The sequence below is a fragment of the Geotrypetes seraphini genome, chromosome 2 (genome assembly GCF_902459505.1).
Source record: "Geotrypetes seraphini chromosome 2, aGeoSer1.1, whole genome shotgun sequence".
NCBI classification, from domain to species: domain Eukaryota; kingdom Metazoa; phylum Chordata; class Amphibia; order Gymnophiona; family Dermophiidae; genus Geotrypetes; species Geotrypetes seraphini.
The window spans coordinates 507269553-507289766 of NC_047085.1; the positions used below are offsets into that span (position 1 = coordinate 507269553).

The 20214-nt window shown below is 42.9% G+C and overlaps 1 pseudogene; it reads left to right on the plus strand.

Annotated features, from left to right (window-relative positions):
* The window catches only part of LOC117354592, a 38844-nt pseudogene extending 36070 nt beyond the window's left edge, over positions 1–2774 (plus strand).
* The last annotated feature ends 17440 nt before the right edge of the window (positions 2775–20214 follow it).

A 20214-nucleotide genomic window follows, 5' to 3' on the forward strand; every position in this document is an offset into this window, starting at 1 on the left:
CATAGGTAGGAGGGGATGTTGTGCAAATAGGTGGGAACAAGTGGATTATATGCGATTCCTATACCTATATGCAAAACCTATAGATTACTGTCAGAGCACTCAGAGTTTTACAGAATTGACTCCCTTAACTCTCAACACTGCCATTTCCAAGGAGCATCTCACAAACTTGCACTGTGTGGACATATATGCTTGAAAAAAATGGTTTACAAATAGGAAACTGACTAATTCTCAATCCATACATGGTAACACCTGGTGTGATACAACCTATCTTTCTCTCATTATGTACAGGTTTTATCGTATAAAGCACTGCTATTTTCTAACTCATGAGAAATACCTTCTGTTTATATCCAACAGATCATAAGATCCAACACACATGGAAGAGAATAAAGAATCAAGGAGAAAATCCGATAAAAATGGAACAAATCCAAACACAGTCAGAAAATGTCAGTATGAATATTTTCCAGAGACCTGAGAAGATTAATGCAAATAATTGCAAGCAAGAATCAAAGAAACAGAGACACCTTGAAGGAGACACAACGGATGGAGTCATTAAGTGTGAGAGAAATGACAGAAAGCTCAGTAACATCCCTGAGGACAAGAAACACCTAGCAAAGAGACCCTTCCAAATTAATAATAGTGATAAGGTAACTTCTATTTTCCTCCAGGGCAAGAGTAAAGGAGAAAAACACCAGAAAGAACTCAGTATGCACAAAAGGGATCATAAAAATGAGAAAGTATTTACATGTACTGAGTGTAATAAAAGTTTCACTTTCCTTAGAGGTCTACAAATTCACCAGAGGAACCACACAGGAGATAAACCATATAAATGTACTGTGTGTAATAAAAGCTTCACTCAGCATTCACATCTAAAAATTCACCAGAGTATCCACACAGGAGATAAACAATATAAATGTACTGTGTGTAATAAAAGCTTCCCTCGGCTTTCAGATCTAAAAAGACACCAGAGGATCCACACAGTTGATAAACCATATAAATGTACTGTGTGTAATAAAAGCTTCACTCGGCTTTCAGATCTAAAAGTACACCAGAGGATCCACACAGGAGATAAACCATATAAATGTACTGTGTGTAATAAAAGCTTCACTCGGCTTTCACATCTAAAATCACACCAGAGGATCCACACAGGAGCTAAACCATATAAATGTACTGTGTGTAATAAAAGCTTCACTCAGCATTCACATCTTAAAATTCACCAGTGGATCCACACAGGAGATAAACCATATAAATGTACTGTGTGTAATAAAAGCTTCCCTCGGCTTTCAGATCTAAAAATTCACCAGAGGATCCACACAGGAGATAAACCATATAAATGTACTGTGTGTAATAAAAGCTTCACTCGGCTTTCACATCTAAAAATTCACCAGAGGATCCACACAGGAGATAAACCATATAAATGTACTTTGTGTAATAAAAGCTTTGCTCAGCTTTCAAATGTAAAAGCACACCAGAGGATCCACACAGGAGACAAACCATTTACATGTACTGAACCACATAAATGTACTGTGTGTAATAAAAGCTTCACTCATCTTTCAAATCTAAAAGTACACCAGAGGATCCACACAGGAGATAAACCATATAAATGTACTGTGTGTAATAAAAGCTTCACTCAGCTTTCATATCTAAAAGTACACCAGAGGATCCACACAGGAGATAAACCATATAAATGTACTGTGTGTAATAAAAGCTTCACTCAGCCTTCACATCTAAAATCACACCAGAGGATCCACACATGAGACAAGCCGTTTACATGTATTGAACCGTATAAAGGTACTGTGTGTTATAAAAGCTTCACTCAGTTTTCAGAACTAAAAATTCACCAGAGGATCCACACAGGAGATAAACCATATAAATGTACTTTGTGTAATAAAAGCTTCACTCAGCTTTCAATTCTAAAAGTACACCAGAGGATCCATACAGGAGATAAATCATATAAATATACTTTGTGTAATAAAAGCTTCACTCAACTTTCAAATCTAAAAAAAACCTCAGCGGATCCATAGAAGAAACTTATCAAATACCTGTACTGAGTGTAATAGAAGCTTAAATCAACATTCAATCTAAAAATTTACTTCATGGAATAAGCCAGTGGCTGTGAATCAACAGGTTCTTTCTGCACTCTCAAATAGCTTTGGTATTGTAGACTCGCTCTTGTCTGTGCTGCCTTAAATCCATAAATTGTGTCTAGATGTCACAGGAGTTTGTTGTAAGAGCGGATAGCGTAACTGGTTTTTAGAAAGGTTTGGACAATTTCCTGGAGGGGGAAGCCACTGGTTGCCTTGAATCGGTAGCATGGAATGTTGCTACGCCTTGGTTTTTGGCCAAGTACTAGGGACCTGGTTTGGCCACAATGAGAATGGGCTTCTGGGCTTGATGGACCATTGGTCTGACCCAGTAGGGCTGTTCATATGCTCTTATTCTTTGTTTTATGCTATGTACATGCTAAAATCTTGGCACCAGGGACTTTCTCTGTATCAGATTTACCTATGAAACACTGAATTCCTCATGTGCCTTCTGTCTCTCATCACTGAGAATATGATTCATCTATCTGCCACATGATAGTGAATGTCTGATTGGCTCTACCAATGTCAGTGTGCTATAAGTCCTCCAAGCAGAGAGGCAGTTTAAAGTTTAACATAGTAGATGATGGCAGATAAAGACTCGAATGGTCCATCCAGTCTGCCCAACCTGATTCAATTTAAAATATTTTTAATTTTTTCTTCTTAGCTATTTCTGGGCAAGAATCCAAAGCATTACCCTGTACTGTGCTTGGGTTCCAACTGCCGAAATCTCTGTTAAGACTTACTCCAGCCCATCTGTACCCTCCCAGATATTGAAGCCCTCCACAGCCCATCCTCCACCAAACGGCCATATACAGACACAGACCATGCAAGTCTGCCCAGTACAGGCATTAGTTCAATATTTAATATTATTTTCTGATTCTAAATCCTCTGTGTTCATCCCACGCTTCTTTGAACTCAGTTACAGGTTTACTCTCCACCACCTCTCTCGGGAGCGCATTCCAAGCATCCACTACCCTCTCCGTAAAGTAGAATTTCCTAACATTGCCCCTGAATCTACTACCCCTCAACCTCAAATTATGTCCTCTGGTTTTACCATTGTCCTTTCTCCGGAAAAGATTTTGTTCTACGTTAATACCCTTCAAGTATTTGAACGTCTGAATCATGTCTCTCCTTTCCTCTAGGGTATACATATTCAGGGCTTCCAGTCTCTCCTCATACGTCTTCTGGCGCAAGCCTCCTATCATTTTCGTCGCCCTCCTCCGGACCGCCTCAAGTCTTCTTACGTCCTTCGCCAGATACAGTCTTCAAAACTGAACACAATATTTCAAGTGGGGCCTTACCAATGACTTGTACAGAGGCATCAACACCTTCTTCCTTCTACTGACTACGCCTCTCTTTATACAGCCCAGCATCCTTCTGGCAGCAGCCACTGCCTTGTCACACTGTTTTTTCGCCTCTAGATCTTCGGACACTATCACCCCAAAGTTCCTCTCCCCGTCCGTGCATATCAGCTTCTCTCCTCCCAACATATACGGTTCCTTCCTATTATTAATCCCTAAATGCATTACTCTGCATTTCTTTGCATTGAATTTTAGTTGCCAGGCATTAGACCATTCCTCTAACTTTTGCAGATCCTTTTTCATATTTTCCACTCCCTCTTCGCTGTCTACTCTGTTACAGATCTTGGTATCATCTGCAAAAAGGCACACTTTTCCTTTTAACCAATCAGCAATGTCACTCACAAACACATTGAACAGGATTGGTCCCAGCACCGATCCCTGAGGGACTCCACTACTCACCTTTCCTTCCTTCGAGTGACTTCCATTAACCACCACCCTCTGGCATCTGTCCGACAGCCAGTTTCTGACCCAGTTCACCACTTTGGATCCTAACTTCAGTCCTTCAAGTTTGTTCAACAGCCTCCTATGAGGAACTGAATCAAAGGCTTTGCTGAAATCAAGTAAATTACATCTAGCATATGTCCTCAATCCAGCTCTCTGGTCACCCAATCAAAAAATTCAATCAGGTTCATTTGGCACGATTTACCTTTTGTAAAGCCATGTTGCCTCGGATCCTGTAACCTATTAGATTCAAGGAAGTGCACTATCCTTTCTTTCAGCAACACTTCCATTATTTTTCCAACAACTGAAGTGAGGCTCACTGGCCTGTAGTTTCCTGCTAAATCCCTGTGACCACTTTTATGAATAGGGACCACATCCGCTCTCCTCCAATCCCCAGGAATCGCTCCTGTCTCCAGAGATTTGTTGAACAAGTCTTTAATAGGACTCGCCAGAACCTCTCTGAGCTCCCTTATTATCCTGGGATGGATCCCGTCTGGTCCCATCGCTTTGTCCACCTTCAGATTTTCAAGTTGCTCATAAACACCCTCCTCCGTGAACGGCGCAGAATCTACTCCATTTTCTCGTGTAACTTTGCTAGACAATCTCGGTCCTTCTCCAGGATTTTCTTCTGTGAACACAGAACAGAAATATTTGTTTAGCACATTTGCTTTCTCCTCATCACTCTCCACATATTGGTTCCCAGCATCTTTTAGCCTAGCAATTCCATTTTTCATCTTCCTCCTTTCACTAATATATCTGAAAAAAATTTTATCTCCCTTTTTTACATTATTAGCCATTTGTTCTTCCGCCTGTGCTTTCGCTAGACGTATCTCTCTCTTGGTTTCTTTAAGTTTCACCCTGTAGTCCTTTCTGCTCTCCTCTTCTTGGGTTTTTTTATATTTCACAAACTCTTTCGCCTTTATTTTTTCAGCCACTAGGTTGGAGAACCATATCGGCTTCCTTTTTCTCTTGTTTTTATTGATTTTCTTCACATAAAGGTCCGTAGCCATTTTTATCGCTCCTTTCAGCTTAGACCACTGTCTTTCCACTTCTCTTATGTCCTCCCATCCTAATAGCTCTTTCTTCAGGTACTCTCCCATTGCATTAAAGTCCGTACATTTGAAATCTAGGACTTTAAGTATCGTGTGGCCTCTCTCCACTTTAGCCGTTATATCAAACCAAACTGTTTGATGATCGCTACTTCCCAGGTGAGCACCCACTCGAACATTAGAGATACTCTCTCCATTTTTGAGGACTTGATCCAATATCACTTTTTCCCTTGTGGGTTTCATCACCATTTGTCTGAGCAGAGCCTCTTGAAAGGCATCCACAATCTCCCTACTTCTGTCCGATTCTGCAGACAGAACATTCCAGTCCGCATCTGGCAGGTTGAAATCTCCCAACAGCAGAACCTCCTCTTTCCTTCCAAACTTTTGGATATCCTCAATCAGATCCTTATCAATTTGCTTCGATTGAGTCGGAGGTCTGTAGACTACACCCACATAGATAGAAGTTCCATCTTCTCTTTTCAGAGCAATCCATATTGCTTCTTCTTCTCCTCAGGTCCCTTGCATTTCGGTCCTCCACCTTTTTGACCATCTCTGTCCTTCATAAAAAGATTATATCCCGGTATGTTTGTATCCCATCCATGTGATTCACTGAACCATGTCTCTGTGATAGCGACAATATCTAGATCTGCCTCTAACATCAGGGCTTGCAGATCATGAACTTTGTTGCTTAGACTGCGAGCATTTGTGGTCATCGCTTTCCAGCTATTTTTCAGCGATAACCTCCTTTTTCATATGGATTTTTGTTTTGTTTCACTTTATGTTGCAATACTAAGAAATGAGTTGCTGATATTGCTTATGTTGCAGTCTTTACTACTATCACATCTTTTCTTTTGCAGGGAAGATCTCTATAATTGTCCTTCGTACATACACCACCCCCACCTTCTAGTTTAAATGCCTAGAAAAATATTGTCTAAATTTCTCTGCAAGGTTTCTTTTTCATGCTGTAGTAATATGTAGCCCATCAGTGCAATATAGCTTCTTGTCCTTTCATGTATTTCCCCATCCTCCTATGTACCTGAAACCTTCTTGATGACACCAGGCTTTGAGCCATCTATTAAAGCCCTCTGTGGTTTTCACTCTTTGCTCTCCCTTTCCATATGCAGGCAGTATTTCAGAAAAAGCTAAAGTGTTTACAAAAGATTTCTCGCCCTCACCAAGCTCCCGAAAAGCTTTCTGTGCTGCAAGTGTGGAGTTATTGGCCAGGTCATTTGTTCCCAGATGGATAACAACATCAGTGTTAAAATCCTTAGTTTCTTCCTTAATTATAGTTTGTATTTGCCTGGAACTCCTGGTAGCTGAGGATCCTGGAAGACATTTCACTATTTTGGTCTCCTCACCTTGTGTTCCAAGGTTAATGCCTCTGATGATGGAATCCCCCAACAGTAATAGTTTTCTGTTTTTGGCTTTTTTATTTGTGCTTAGGGTGTGCTTTTTCTCTTGAGTTACCTTCATTGGTTCCAGTCCCACCTCCCTTCTGTTTTCTTGAGTATTGCAGTGTACTAGTGGAGCGAAGGAATTCTGTACAGGTAATATTTGTGAAGGTGGATGTTTCTGTGTTACATGCCGCAGTCTTCCTGAGCCTACTGTGACTCATTTATTCCTGGGCTGTTTTATTCTTTGAGGTAGAGGTAGTAAGCTGGTATGATTTTGTGGAGTGATGGAAGCTGCTTTAATTGTATTCAATTCCTGTTTAAGTTTGCAGAGCTCCTCCTTAATACTAGCAAGTTCAAGACAGATGAGGCAAGCCTTAAGCCTCCAAATAGTATGTCTTGGAATTAAAGCACCACAGTGATTGCATAGAATAAAGGTCATCTTGACTGGTTATGAAGTGACTTGATTTGAGTAGTCCTGATTATTTGGGTCTCTATATATGAAAAGTGGTCCCTGGGGTTGGTGGGACTATAAGTCTTACCCTTATTCCTATGAAGGGAAAGGGAAAAAGTAAATACGATTTAACAAAGGAAAGACAAGGGTTTATTTTTTTGTGTTTTTTTGTTGTTGTTTTTAAAGTAAGAAACAGGGAGGAGAAGAGCAATTAAGTAGATATAGTGCTGAAAACCAGTGAAAAGAGCAGAATATGAAATGTTGAGCAACTTAGCTTTTTGAAGTTCACAGTGCAGCCTTGTTCACAGCACTGTCCCAAAGATAATGCAGTTAACCTTAGAAGTAAATCAGAGCCCCTCCCTTCTCCACCTAATCAGCAGACACAATGGCTAAAAACTAGTAAGTCAGTAATACAGGCTCTATACCACCTAAAACATAGTATTTTAAACAAAAATGCGGGTTCTATAACAAATCAGTAGCTACCCTAAAACACAGGATTTATAACAGGATTTTCCCTACTTTAGTCACCCTGAGCCACAGGCACCAGGATTTAATTAGAGTTAATAAAGTCTTACCCTTATTCCTAGGAAGAGGAAATAAGATTTAACAGTGGAAAGAGAAGGGTTTATTTTTTTGTGCTTTTTTATTTTTTTTTTTAAAGTAAGAAACAGGGAGGAGAAGAGAAATTAAGCAGATATAATACTAAAAACCAGTGAAAAGAGCAGAATATCACACCATATTTGGCCAGGACAGTAACAATACTCTATATTGGAACACTGTTTTAAGTCACTCAAAGAAGATTCAATCAGATGACATAATCTGCCTTGAAACAGAAGGAATTGAAAGATTGCTCTATGATTGGATGCGATGCAAGCCTCAGGGACTGCTCTCCAGCCTCAGAGATGGGACAATTGCTATGCATCATGGGTCCAGCTTTCAAGCCAGACACATCTATAAAGCCAGACACATGTCCACCCTCTCTCTCTTTTGCTCTTCCTTGGATCACAGGCCTAGATAAAGTTGCAACATTTCTCTCTCTCTGCAACCTTGTGCTTAGCTCTTCAATTAGGCCATGTGGTCTTCTAAGGACTTTTTAACCATTATTTGTGAGTAAATTTAATAATTTGACCTTAGCAAAATTTGGTCTAGTATAGCTTATTATCTTTGCTTAACGATTCTACTTGCTTTACTTGCTTGATTTTAATGTTTTTATCATTAATTCTGCTCTAAAAGAAATAAAGTTTCAGTTTGCTTATAAAAATGTTCTGAGTCTTAGTTCTTGATATTACAGAGCTAAGTTTTAATCAAGTGAGCTATATTTCTCTCTCTTCGAGAGTGATATAGCTTCTTGGTGGGGTTCCATCCATTTAATAATAATTTTGTAACAACTCCATCTGAGTTAATGCTCTTTTAGTCTGGACTCTTTTTAACTTGTTTTCCATCACAAATGGCGACAACCCCTCTATTCCAACAGCCTCAAAACTAGCTAACTATTTTAAAACAATGATTCAATCCACACAAGACCACCAACTCCACTAGACCCACTGCCACAAAACCACCTATGGAAATACCAACAGATCTGGGAATGTGTTTGAAGAGATTAAATTCAAAAACACAAAACGGCTTCGCCTAAAATACCCCAGTTGTCCTAAAAAGGACAGTTATGTTCCATATGCATCATTAAATAATCAAGTTTTACATTTTGACTTGAAGTAATTTAATGTTGATTCAAGAAGCTGTCGTGAAGTCACCTACATAAGCAGCTCCTCACTGGCCTTGACCATGGGAGCTACATGCGGGGTGGATGATGATGTGTGGACCACTGAGACAAAAGAGTCTCCTGTAGGGGCTGTATATGTTCCCTGGCCCAAGGCACAACCTCCAGGGAAGGAGAAAAATGTTACCTGCATAGGAAAAAATGTGGACCTGTGGGAAGGACAACTGCTTACCCAAGGTGCTTATATATACATTAAATAAGGATGGTGAAAGTGGAGAGCCTTGTGGAACCCTGCAAAAGGCTTTTCATGTTAGGAACTTCCTACGATCCTTTCTCACTTCATATATTCTCTTGCCTAAGAATTCTGTGAACCATTTCATTATTATTTCATACGCACCTAGCTCTTCCAATTTTAGATGTAATGTGGTCAACTGCACTGAAAGTGGCTGAGATATCAAACTGCAACAACGGCTTGCTTGCCTTTGCTTAGATAGGACTTTGCCTTAGATGTTAATTCTAGGAGTAGGAATTCAGTGCTGTGCATTGACCTGAAGCTATGTTGTGAGTTATGGAATCCGTTAACAAGGTTTAGAAATTTAGGTAGTTGAGTATTGATGCAGAAGTCCACCATTTTAGCAAGCCACGGTATACCTCCTACCAGCCTAAAGTTTTCTATCATGGTTAGGTCCAGACCCATGGCTTTGGGTATGGAGGTCAGTGAGCTGGCCGATAAACGTTGGATAGATCCCTTTTGCCAGGGAGATGTTGACGAGGTCTGTCAGCCAAAACAAAAACTTGGCAGGTGCTCGATCCAGCATGCTAGCAGGACAGATATCAAAATGGCAATGATTTTTTTTTTTTTTTAGAGCCTTTTCAGTAAGCTAGAGGTCTCATTTGTTCTAATAGTGGAAAACTGTTTCTAGCACCTATCTGTAGGTATTCCTTCTCTCTCATCGACATGTACAGTACTCATCTCTATGCAATCTTCTAATGTATGGGTAAATGATTCCCTTTTGGTCCTGATCTTGCCCTGGAAATGGCTGGCTAGGCTGTCTTCATTAGGGTGTTGTGAGGAGGAATCTGGTAATATCTCTAGTGGATATTAGAGTATTAAAGATCCTGAAAATAAATTTGGATGAGTTTCTTGACTGATTTAATCAAGCTACTATCAGTTTGTATTCTTTTATAGCTCTTCTCCAATTGACATAATGTTCTTCTTTTTTTTCCTCCAGGCCCACTCTAGTCATCTTATTCCTATCTGTAGGGCTAATAGTCTGTGAACCAGGGATTATTTTTCTGTTTCACTTTTGTAAGTTTAGTTGGGGCTATCCTGTCTAGGACTGATGTAGTGAGATATGGCCAGGAGGTTATGGTCTGATCTTTATCATAATTCATGGGTTCTAGCTGGTCCATAACTTCATTTCAGAACATCTCTACTGATATCCTACTCCACAGTTCCCTTTATACCCCTTCTGTTGTTGCTTGCTATTACTTAAGATCAGGGCCTTAGTCCAGACTGAACATGCTTTAAAATAAATACAGGAAGCAAAAAAACAAAATGGAGAGGAGGCCTACTAAACACGAGATCAATGAACAAGAAGGGGATTCAGATTGCAGACCTAATAGAAGAACACAAATTGTACTTCCTAATGATAACAGAATTTTGGCTCACAGAGAACAGTGGGGTCATCATAAGCGAAGCGTGCCTACCAAACTACTACATCATGCTCCAACATATAATAGGTAAGAGAAAAGGGAGTGTAGCAGTCGTACCCAAATCAAACCTGGGATTCCAGCAAATGAAAACAATCCAATCAATAGGAGCAGAATGTTACTTCTTAGAGTAGGAAGCGCAAACACAATGGGCATAATGGTGTTATACGTCATTCCTGACCTAGGCAGAGAAGTTTGGCAAAATTGAGTGAAACTCATCGCAGACGTCAACCTAAAATTCTCCTCTATCTGGGTATGCGGTGACTATAACCTTCTTGTAGACGACCCTGCACGCCAAAGAGCTCAACAGATAGTACAACTAGGACTACATCAAACAGTGAAGGAAATAAACCACACTAAAGGACACACTTTAGATGTACTGTTTGGCAGGGAGGAAGATATGGGGGACTGCAACCCCAGAGCTATAAAAGTGTTATTGACAGACCAACACTTAATACACTTCGGGATAGGACAACCAGAAAGTAGGAAATGATCAAAACCTCCGGAATGAGACTGAGAATTGGGAGAAGCTTCATAGACCGCACCAAATTCAAAAACAGACTGGAGATACACCTCAGAAATATAGAAACCAAAACCACAGACCATACAGAACGAGTGAGACTCTAGGACAAAGCATTGAACTGGTCCAGGGGTCTCAAAGTCCCTCCTTGAAGGTCACAAACCAGTCTGATTTTCAGGATTTCCCTAATAAATATGTATAAGATCTATGTGAATTCAATACTTTCAATGCATATTCATTGGGTAAATCTTGAAAACCTGACTGGATTGCGACCCTCAAGGAGGGACTTTTACACCCCTGGACTGGTCTGAGGTAGCCCCATTAAAAATACAAATATACAAATAAAAGATAGATTCACCCCCATTAGAAGAAACCATGAAACTAAAAAGAGAGAAAAGGAAAATCGAAAGAAAATGGAGGAAATCTAACGAGGATGAGAAATCTAGGAAAACCTGCTTTGAATAAACAAAATTTACATCAGGAAAATACATAAAATAAAGAGTACCTATTAAACAAGATCCTCAAAGTCAGAAACTCCACAAAAACTCTATACCAGTGGTTCCCAATCCTTTCCTGAGGGACCACCAGCCAGTCGGGTTTTCAGGATATCTTTAATGAATATGCATGAGAGAGCTATGCATACCAATCACTTCCATTATATGCAAATCTCTCTCATGGTAAAACACGTGAATCGTGTCAAGCTGTAAGAGAACATTGTTTGTGTGTGAACTGGACATCACTGAAGATCAACAGGATAAATGCAATTGAAGCAAATTATGAACATTTATGAGTGAGAACTTTGTATCCAAGCATTTTGTATGCTGGTTGTTGGATATTGGAGCAATTTGATTGCTGCTATACCTAGGTGATGGGTGAACATTTCATGAGATCTTTTTAGGGGGATATTTCTAGTAAATGCATGAACTGGGGGGCTCTAGATGTATGGTTTATGTTATATGAGGTATATTTAAGAGTATTTAATAAAATTATTTCATATTAATAGTTAATGAATATTGTGAATTGAGTGATTAAATAGTTTTTTTTTTAAATTGATGATTTATGCATATTGTCACACCCCTTGCCATAAAGCTCGGTTTGTGCCAGGCAGGGGTTTGGCTAAACCTAGCCCAGCCATCAGAAGGGCTAACCAATGTGATAAGGTAGAGGCAAAGAATAGGGAAAATTCTGTATTCCCCTTTAAAACTCAGTTAGCTGATCTCCGGGGAGTGGAAAACTATGAAGATAATAGCCTGGAACAGCCACAGATCCCTTCCACCCCCCCTGCTAACTCCCAGCTGCAGGAACTGATTACAAGTCCTAGGAAAGCTAGGCAGAAGCTGCATGCTGCCCCTCCCCCTCAGAGAACAGGGCGTGTCCGCCTCAATGCATTAGAGGCTGCTCTGAGGAGAAGGCAGGCAGTCTGCCCTGAGCCATCTCAGGAAGGAGGTGTTCAGGACTGTGCTCCTGAGCCTCACTGCTCTTCAGACATTGAGATGGTGGATTCAGATGCTGACCCTGTTGCTAACCAGCCAGCAGAACCAGAACCCATGGATTGCCTTGAAACTGCTAGCATTCCTGAAGTTATTCCTATGGAAGAAAATTAAGTTTCATGACTGGGGGATTTTTGGTCTACATGCTCAGGTTAGCAACTGTTTAGACTTCTTCTCAGCAACTGCTTGTACTTTGAGGGAAGAATGGGAGCAGTGCTGAACTCCTGTTTGGAGGCCTGAAAGTAAAAACGTTTTTTTTTTTTTTTTGTTTTGTTGTGTGAAGCTGAAATGAGCTGGACTGTTTAAGTTTATATTTTGGCTTTTGAATGCTGTGGGTGAGGAAGTAGTTTATGGGGAAGAACCACTTGTCATCCTTGGTAGGGATTGCGGGGCCATTTGTGGCATTCTGTTGTTACAGAATTAATTTGTGGATTTGGCTACTCCCCTCCCCCGCCAACTACTTTTAAGTTGGCTGGGGCCAAGCCTTCCTTAACCTAGGCTTGGACACCATACTGGTTTTGTGCTGTAAAAGAAATGGTCTAGTGTGGCTGCCTCTTTTCAAAGGCAGAACGTGGAAGATTGTTTGCTTCTACTTACCTGGGATACCTGCATTAAGGTGTGAGCTGTAGGATACTGTTTTTCAGCTCATTTTTTGTTCAGGTTGTACCTTTTTGTTTAAGATTACACAGAAGACTGTTCCAGGGTCATTACCCAATAAACTAAGACTTGAGTTATTTTTGAAATTAACTCTTTTGAATCTTTTTTTTTCCTTATATTGAACTTTGTGACCAGCAGGACTTCCAGCTTCTCCTGGAAGTACGTCGGAGGAGGGCTATTTTGAGCGCTGTCCGGAGCCAAACCTATCCACGGGTGCCGGCAACGCCACATATGGTGTCAGAAGTGGGATCTAGTGCCTCCTGCTGGACATTTTAGGAACTTTTGAAAAAAAAAAAAAGTTGGACTTTTTGAATTTTTTTTGTTGTTGTTTGTTTGGTTGTTGTTAAAGTTTGTTTAGTGCCTGTCCGGGCGCAGCGGGTTCCAGACTCTTCAGTCCGTCTTAGCTGGAGGAAGTGAGGTCTTCAGAGGAGGATATCCTTGCAGCCGAGCGGAAGCAGCGTAAAGCCGTTGCCGGAAGAGCCGGTCCTTACCTGCTAGGATCCTGAGTCAGAGGGTGACAAGGCGGATCTACAACCCGGATTGTGAGGACAGAAACGCAGACAAACGACTGGGGGCCAAGGAGGCCTACAAACCGAGGCGCAGACTCACCAATCGCTCTGGTAAGAGTACCTCAGCAAAGGGGGTTGGTGAGGGAGAGAAGGGTGCTGGTGGTGAAGTACTGCATTTGGAGTGGGGTTTTTTTTGTTGTTTCTGTTCTAGGCACAAAGGCAGGATGGATCAGCAGCAGCTGATGGCTTTCCTAGCGGCTGAAAGACAGAAGCAAAGTGAAGACTTGCAGGCCGTTTTAAAGACCAACCAGGACTTGTGGTACCGGTCACAGGAGCTGGCGAGAAGACAGCATGACGAAATGGTATTGGCAATGGGGGAGCAGACCAAGGTACTGTCCCAAATTTTACAGAGGCCCCCGCCAGCCACAGGCAGTGAGCCAGGACTGAGTGCTACTCAGCAAACCGCAGGAGCAGCTAATCCCCTCGCGATGTTAAATCTGTGCAAGATAACACCGGCAGATGCTCCGGATGAGTTTTTATCTGCCTTTGAGAGGGTAACTACTGCTGCTGGTTGGCCTCAGGGTCAGTGGGCTGTTAGGCTTCTGCCCTGCCTAGCAGGAGAAACATTGTCAGCTTTCCAGTCCTTAGCCCCTGAGTTAGCCAATGATTATCAGGCCGTTAAAAGCCATATCTTAGAGTACCTGGGCTATACTTCTGAGCATTACCGGCAGAGATTTAGGTCTACCATAATGCATGAGAAGGAGAGACCTAAGGCACTAGTGCAAAAACTGTCTAAGCTGGCTGAGTGATGGTTATACCCTTGTCTTGGGGACCCCAGGGCTTTAGTCCTAGAAATTATTAGGGAACAGTTCCTGGAATCAGCCCCTAGAAATTTGAGGGGTTGGGTCAGGAGGCAAGGTTGTAAAACCCTGGCCCAGACTCTGGAGGTTGCTGAGGCATATTTAGATGCCCAAGGTGCTGCCGAAGGGGAGCAAGTAACCTCTGCTCAGAGTCTGGAAAAACCAAAGCTAACCATAGGCCAGGGGCAGGCAGGGAAAACCTCTGGGTATGTCAAGCATAAGGAACCCGCTTCAGGAAAGACTCTCACCTGTTATCGATGTGGGAAGGCTGGGCATACCCAAAGAGCCTGTAGGGTACGAAAAGATCTTATGGTGACCCAGAGAACCGCAGCCAGGATCCCTGAGGAATACCAGGTATTAGTCTCGGTTGCAGGGAGGAAGGTCACTGCCCTGGTGGACACCAGGGCAGATCAGTCTATGATGTCCACCCAGTGCCGTAGACACTTATTCCCGACCGAAGGGGTGAGCAAGAAAGGGGAATCCGTGTCCATCAAATGTGTACATGGAGACCGAATAAGGTACCCTCTGCGCCCCACGACTATTCTGTATAAAGACAGGGTTTATGCGGTTAAGATAGCAGTAGTACCCGGGGCCCCCTATGATCTTATACTAGGTAGGGACTGGAAAGGTTTAGAAGAGTGCCTCTCGGTCAGGCAGGCTTTGATTGGGACGCGTTCGCAGGGCCCTACTGACCCCAAACAGGAGGAAAAACTAGGAACGATATTTCCTTTCAAGGACGAGGTGATACAGGAAGGATCTCAAGAGCTAGAACTGCGTTCTCGCTTTCAGAAAAAAAAACAAAAACAGCGGAGCAGTCGGGCGCTTAGGCAGGTTACCTCTGACAATGAAATACCCTGGTTACCTAGCAAGGTGGTACAGGTATTCCCTACCTTCCCAGCAGAACAGAGGGCCGATGCATCTTTAAAGGAAGCCTGGAAACAGGCAGCCCTCCCCTCTGATAAATCTATCATCTTTAAGGTAAAGCAAGGGTTGTTGTATAGATACACTACAGGAAGAGAGCCCAATGATAGGGAACAATTGGTAGTTCCTCAAGGGTTTCGGAAGATTGTTCTACAGGTGGCCCATGACCATCCTTTATCGGGGCATAAAGGGGCTGAGGCTACTGTTATTCAAATAACCCGGAGATTCTTCTGGCCAAGGGTAGCTCAGGACGTGATAGACTTTTGCAAGTCCTGTCCTACCTGTCAGAAACTCTCCCTCAAGAAGCCCTAGAGGGTCCTCCTCATTTCTGTCCCAAGGGTAGGGGAACCTTTATCTCGGTTGGCTATGGATATTGTGGGTCCTCTAGAGAAGACACCCCGAGGGTATACCTTTATATTGGTTATCATGGATGTAGCGACCCAGTATCCATGGGCCTTCCCGCTACGCAAAACCACTTCGGCCGCCTTAATGAAAGAGATAATGAACCTTTTTTGTTTAGTGGGGTTTCCTCGGGAGGTTTTGACCGACCAAGGCAGCAATTTCCTGTCCAGGGACATGGAAAGCTTCTGGCAGGGATTTGGTATCCGCCACCTTAAAACATCTGCATACCATCCCCAAGCCAATGGGATGGTAGAACGTTTTAATCAAACGTTAAAGCAAATGATAAAGAAGGTGGCGATTAAGGAAAAGCGGGACTGGGACCTCTTCATCCCTTTTGTATTGTTTGCAGCACGAGAAAAGGTCCAAGACTCCTTGGGTGTAAGCCCGTTCGAAATGTTGTTTGGAAGGGTTCCCAGGGGAATACTGGACGTGGTCAGAGACCAGTGGGGTTTACAGGAAGGTGAGGAGACCAATGTAGTCTCGTATTTGACTCAGTTGAGAAGGAGACTGGAGCAGGTAGCACAATTAGGTAGGCATAACTTGGAATGGGGACAGGAAAGACAGAAGCGGTACTATGACAGAGGAACTCAGGCTCGCCACTTAAAAGTGGGAGATAGGGTTCTAATATTAGTGCCCACGGACCCGCATAAATTCCTAGCAGAATGGAAGGGACCTGCCACAATTATAGAAAAGGTGAATCAAGTGGACTATCGGGTTAAGGACGAGAAAAATCGGGTCCAAACCTATCATATTAACCTGTTGAAGCCATGGTGTGATAGGGAGATCTTAGCCCTAATGGCAGATCAAACATCTGACGACGACCTCGGCCCGCAGATTGCAGATATGGGCCAGGTAGAAGGGGTCAACATAGGGACAGAGCTATCCAAGGAACAAGCAGGACAGTTACAGTCCCTAGTACAGGGGTTTGAAGACGTATTTTCCCTGATACCTGGAAGAACCGAGGTAGTTACCCACGAGATAGTGACTACCCCAGGAAAGGTTGTAAGGGTCAAACCTTATAGACTGACAGAAGGGAAGAAGGAATTGGTACAGAATCTGGTGGAGGAGATGCTGGCACTAGGGGTTATCGAACCATCACAGAGCCCCTGGTGTAGCCCCATTGTCATTGTACCTAAGGCTGATGGTACCCCCAGATTCTGTATCGATTTTCGTCAGCTTAATGAGGTTTCTCAGTTTGACGCCTTCCCGATGCCTAGGGTAACATAGTAACATAGTAACATAGTAGATGACAGCAGAAAAAGACCCGAATGGTCCATCCAGTCTGCCCAACCTGATTCAATTTAAAATTTTTTTTTTTTTCTTCTTAGCTATTTCTGGGCAAGAATCCAAAGCTTTACCCGGTACTATGCTTGGGTTCCACCTGCCGAAATCTCTGTTAAGACTTGCTCCAGCCCATCTACACCCTCTCAGCCATTGAAACCCTCCCCTGCCCATCCTCCACCAAACGGCCATACACAGACACAGACCATACAAGTCTGCCCAGTAACTGGCCTAGTTCAATATTTAATATTATTTTCTGATTCTAAATCTTCTGTGTTCATCCCACGCTTCTTTGAACTCAGTCACAGTTTTACTCTCCACCACCTCTCTCGGGAGCCCATTCCAGGCATCCACTACCCTCTCCGTAAAGTAGAATTTCCTAACATTGCCCCTGAATCTACCACCCCTCAACCTCAAATTATGTCCTCTGGTTTTAACATTTTCCTTTCTCTGGAAAAGATTTTGTTCTACGTTAATACCCTTTAAGTATTTGAACGTCTGAATCATATCTCCCCTGTCTCTCCTTTCCTCTAGGATGACTTACTAGATCGTTTGGGGCAGGCACGATTCCTCTCAACGTTAGACCTCACAAAAGGTTACTGGCAGATTCCCTTAGCTCATAATGCCAGGCCTAAAACTGCCTTTAGCACGCCTTATGGGCTGTACCAGTTCAAACGCATGCCCTTCGGGCTCCATGGTGCCGCGGCTACATGCAAAGAGTAATTACGGAAGTACTGCAGGGGCACCATAGTTATGCGGAGGCCTACTTGGACGACATCGTAGTATTCTCCACTGACTGGGCACAGCACCTGGAACACGTAAGGGCAGTCTTGGGTTCCCTAAGAAAGGCTGGGTTGACCATCAACCCCAAAAAGTGCTATCTGGGGCAGAAAGAGGTGAAGTATTTGGGCTACGTGGTAGGAAGAGGACAGGTCAAACCCCTCATTGATAAAGTAAGCTGTGTGAAAGAATTCCCTTTACCTAACTCAAAGAAGCAGTTGAGAGGCTTCCTGGGTTTACTCGGGTATTACAGGCGATTCATCCCAGCGTTCTCCACAAGAGCTGCAGTTTTGACAGATATGCTAAAAAAGAATAGACCTGACAAGCTACAGTGGGAAGATAGAGGGAGAAAGGCTGTGGAGGATCTGAAGGAAGCCTTGTGTACGGACCCAGTATTGGTATCTATAGATTTTTCGAAACCCCTAGTCTTGCATCAGGCACAGGGTTAGGAGCAATTCTGAGCCAGGAGGTCCAGGGGATGGAACACCCAGTATTATTCCTTAGCCGTAAACTCTATCCCAACGAGAGGAACTATGCCACAGTCGAGCTGGAATGCCTAGCGGCCAAATGGGCGATGCAAACCCTGGAGCATTATCTACAGGAGCGGGAATTCACTCTAGTAACTGACCATGCGGCGCTTAAATGGCTCAACACTATGAGGAATAATAATGGCCGTCTTACGCGGTGGTACTTAGCACTGCAGACATTTAGGTTCCGGGTAGTGCATCGCCCAGGTACACTCAGTACCAATGTGGATACCCTATCCAGGTTACAAGAGGAGAGCCACACTTCCCTGAAGGTTAGGGATGGGCAAAATCCAAGGGTGGGGATATGTCACACCCTTTGCCATAAAGCTCGGTTTGTGCCAGGCAGGGGTTTGGCTAAACCTAGCCCAGCCATCAGAAGGGCTAACCAATGTGATAAGCTAGAGGCAAAGAATAAGGAAAATTCTGTATTCCCCTTTAAAACTCAGTTAGCTGATTTCCGGGGAGTGGAAGACTATGAAGATAATAGCCTGGAACAGCCACAGATCCCTTCCACCCCCCCCTGCTAACTCCCAGCTGCAGGAACTGATTACAAGTCCTAGGAAAGCTAGGCAGAAGCTGCATGCTGCCCCTCCCCCTCAGAGAACAGGGTGTGTCCGCCTCAATGCATTAGAGGCTGCTCTGAGGAGAAGGCAGGCAGTCTGCCCTGAGCCATCTCAGGAAGGAGGTGTTCAGGACTGTGCTCCTGAGCCTCACTGCTCTTCAGACATTGAGATGGTGGATTCAGACGCTGACCCTGTTGCTAACCAGCCAGCAGAACCAGAACCCATGGATTGCCTGGAAACTGCTAGCATTCCTGAAGTTATTCCTATGGAAGAAAATTAAGTTTCATGACTGGGGGATTTTTGGTCTACATGCTCAGGTTAGCAACTGTTTAGACTTCTTCTCAGCAACTGCTTGTACTTTGAGGGAAGAATGGGAGCAGTGCTGAACTCCTGTTTGGAGGCCTGAAAGTAAAAACATTTTTTTTTTTGTTTTGTTGTGTGAAGCTGAAATGAGCTGGACTGTTTAAGTTTATATTTTGGCTTTTGAATGCTATGGGTGAGGAAGTAGTTTATGAGGAAGAATCCACTTATCATCCTTGGTGGGGATTGCGGGGCCATTTGTGGCATTCTGTTGTTACATAATTAATTTGTAGATTTGGCTACTCCCCTCCCCCGCCAACTACTTTTAAGTTGGCTGGGGCCAAGCCTTCCTTAACCTAGGCTTGGACACCACACTGGTTTTGTGCTGTAAAAGAAGTGGTCTAGTGTGGCTGCCTCTTTTCAAAGGCAGAACGTGGAAGATTGTTTGCTTCTACTTACCTGGGATACCTGCATTAAGGTGTGAGCTGTAGGATACTGTTTTTCAGCTCATTTTTTGTTCAGGTTGTACCTTTTTGTTTAAGATTACACAGAAGACTGTTCCAGGGTCATTACCCAATAAACTAAGACTTGAGTTATTTTTGAAATTAACTCTTTTGAATCTTTTTTTTTCCTTATATTGAACTTTGTGACCAGCAGGACTTCTAGCTTCTCCTGGAAGTACGTCGGAGGAGGGCTATTTTGAGCGCTGTCCGGAGCCAAACCTATCCACGGGCGCCGGCAACGCCACAATATTCATTAGGGATATCCTGAAAACCCGACTGGCTGGTGGTCCCCCATGACAGGGTTTGGAACCACTGATCTATACCAAGTAATATATATTGTTTGCAAGGGAAAACCCAGAAAGAAATTGCTACCTAATGCTCCCTAACTAGTAAAAAATTGAGCAAATTCTTCACAGAGAAAATAAAGAAGATACACAGAGACAACATCCTAAATAACAACATATCAATAGACAAACATACAAGGGAAACAGGAGACACAATGGAAGAGTTATAATCAATCACAGAGTTACAGGTAAAGAAATTATTAAGAAGAGTGAAACCGGGCCCACCATCCAATACACCTGATGAGAGAGCTTGAAGGCCTGGGACTTGCCTACTTCACAGACCTTATCAATAAATCATTACAGTCAGGAGAGGCCCCACTCAAATGGAAGCTCTGTCATCAAGCCCATTC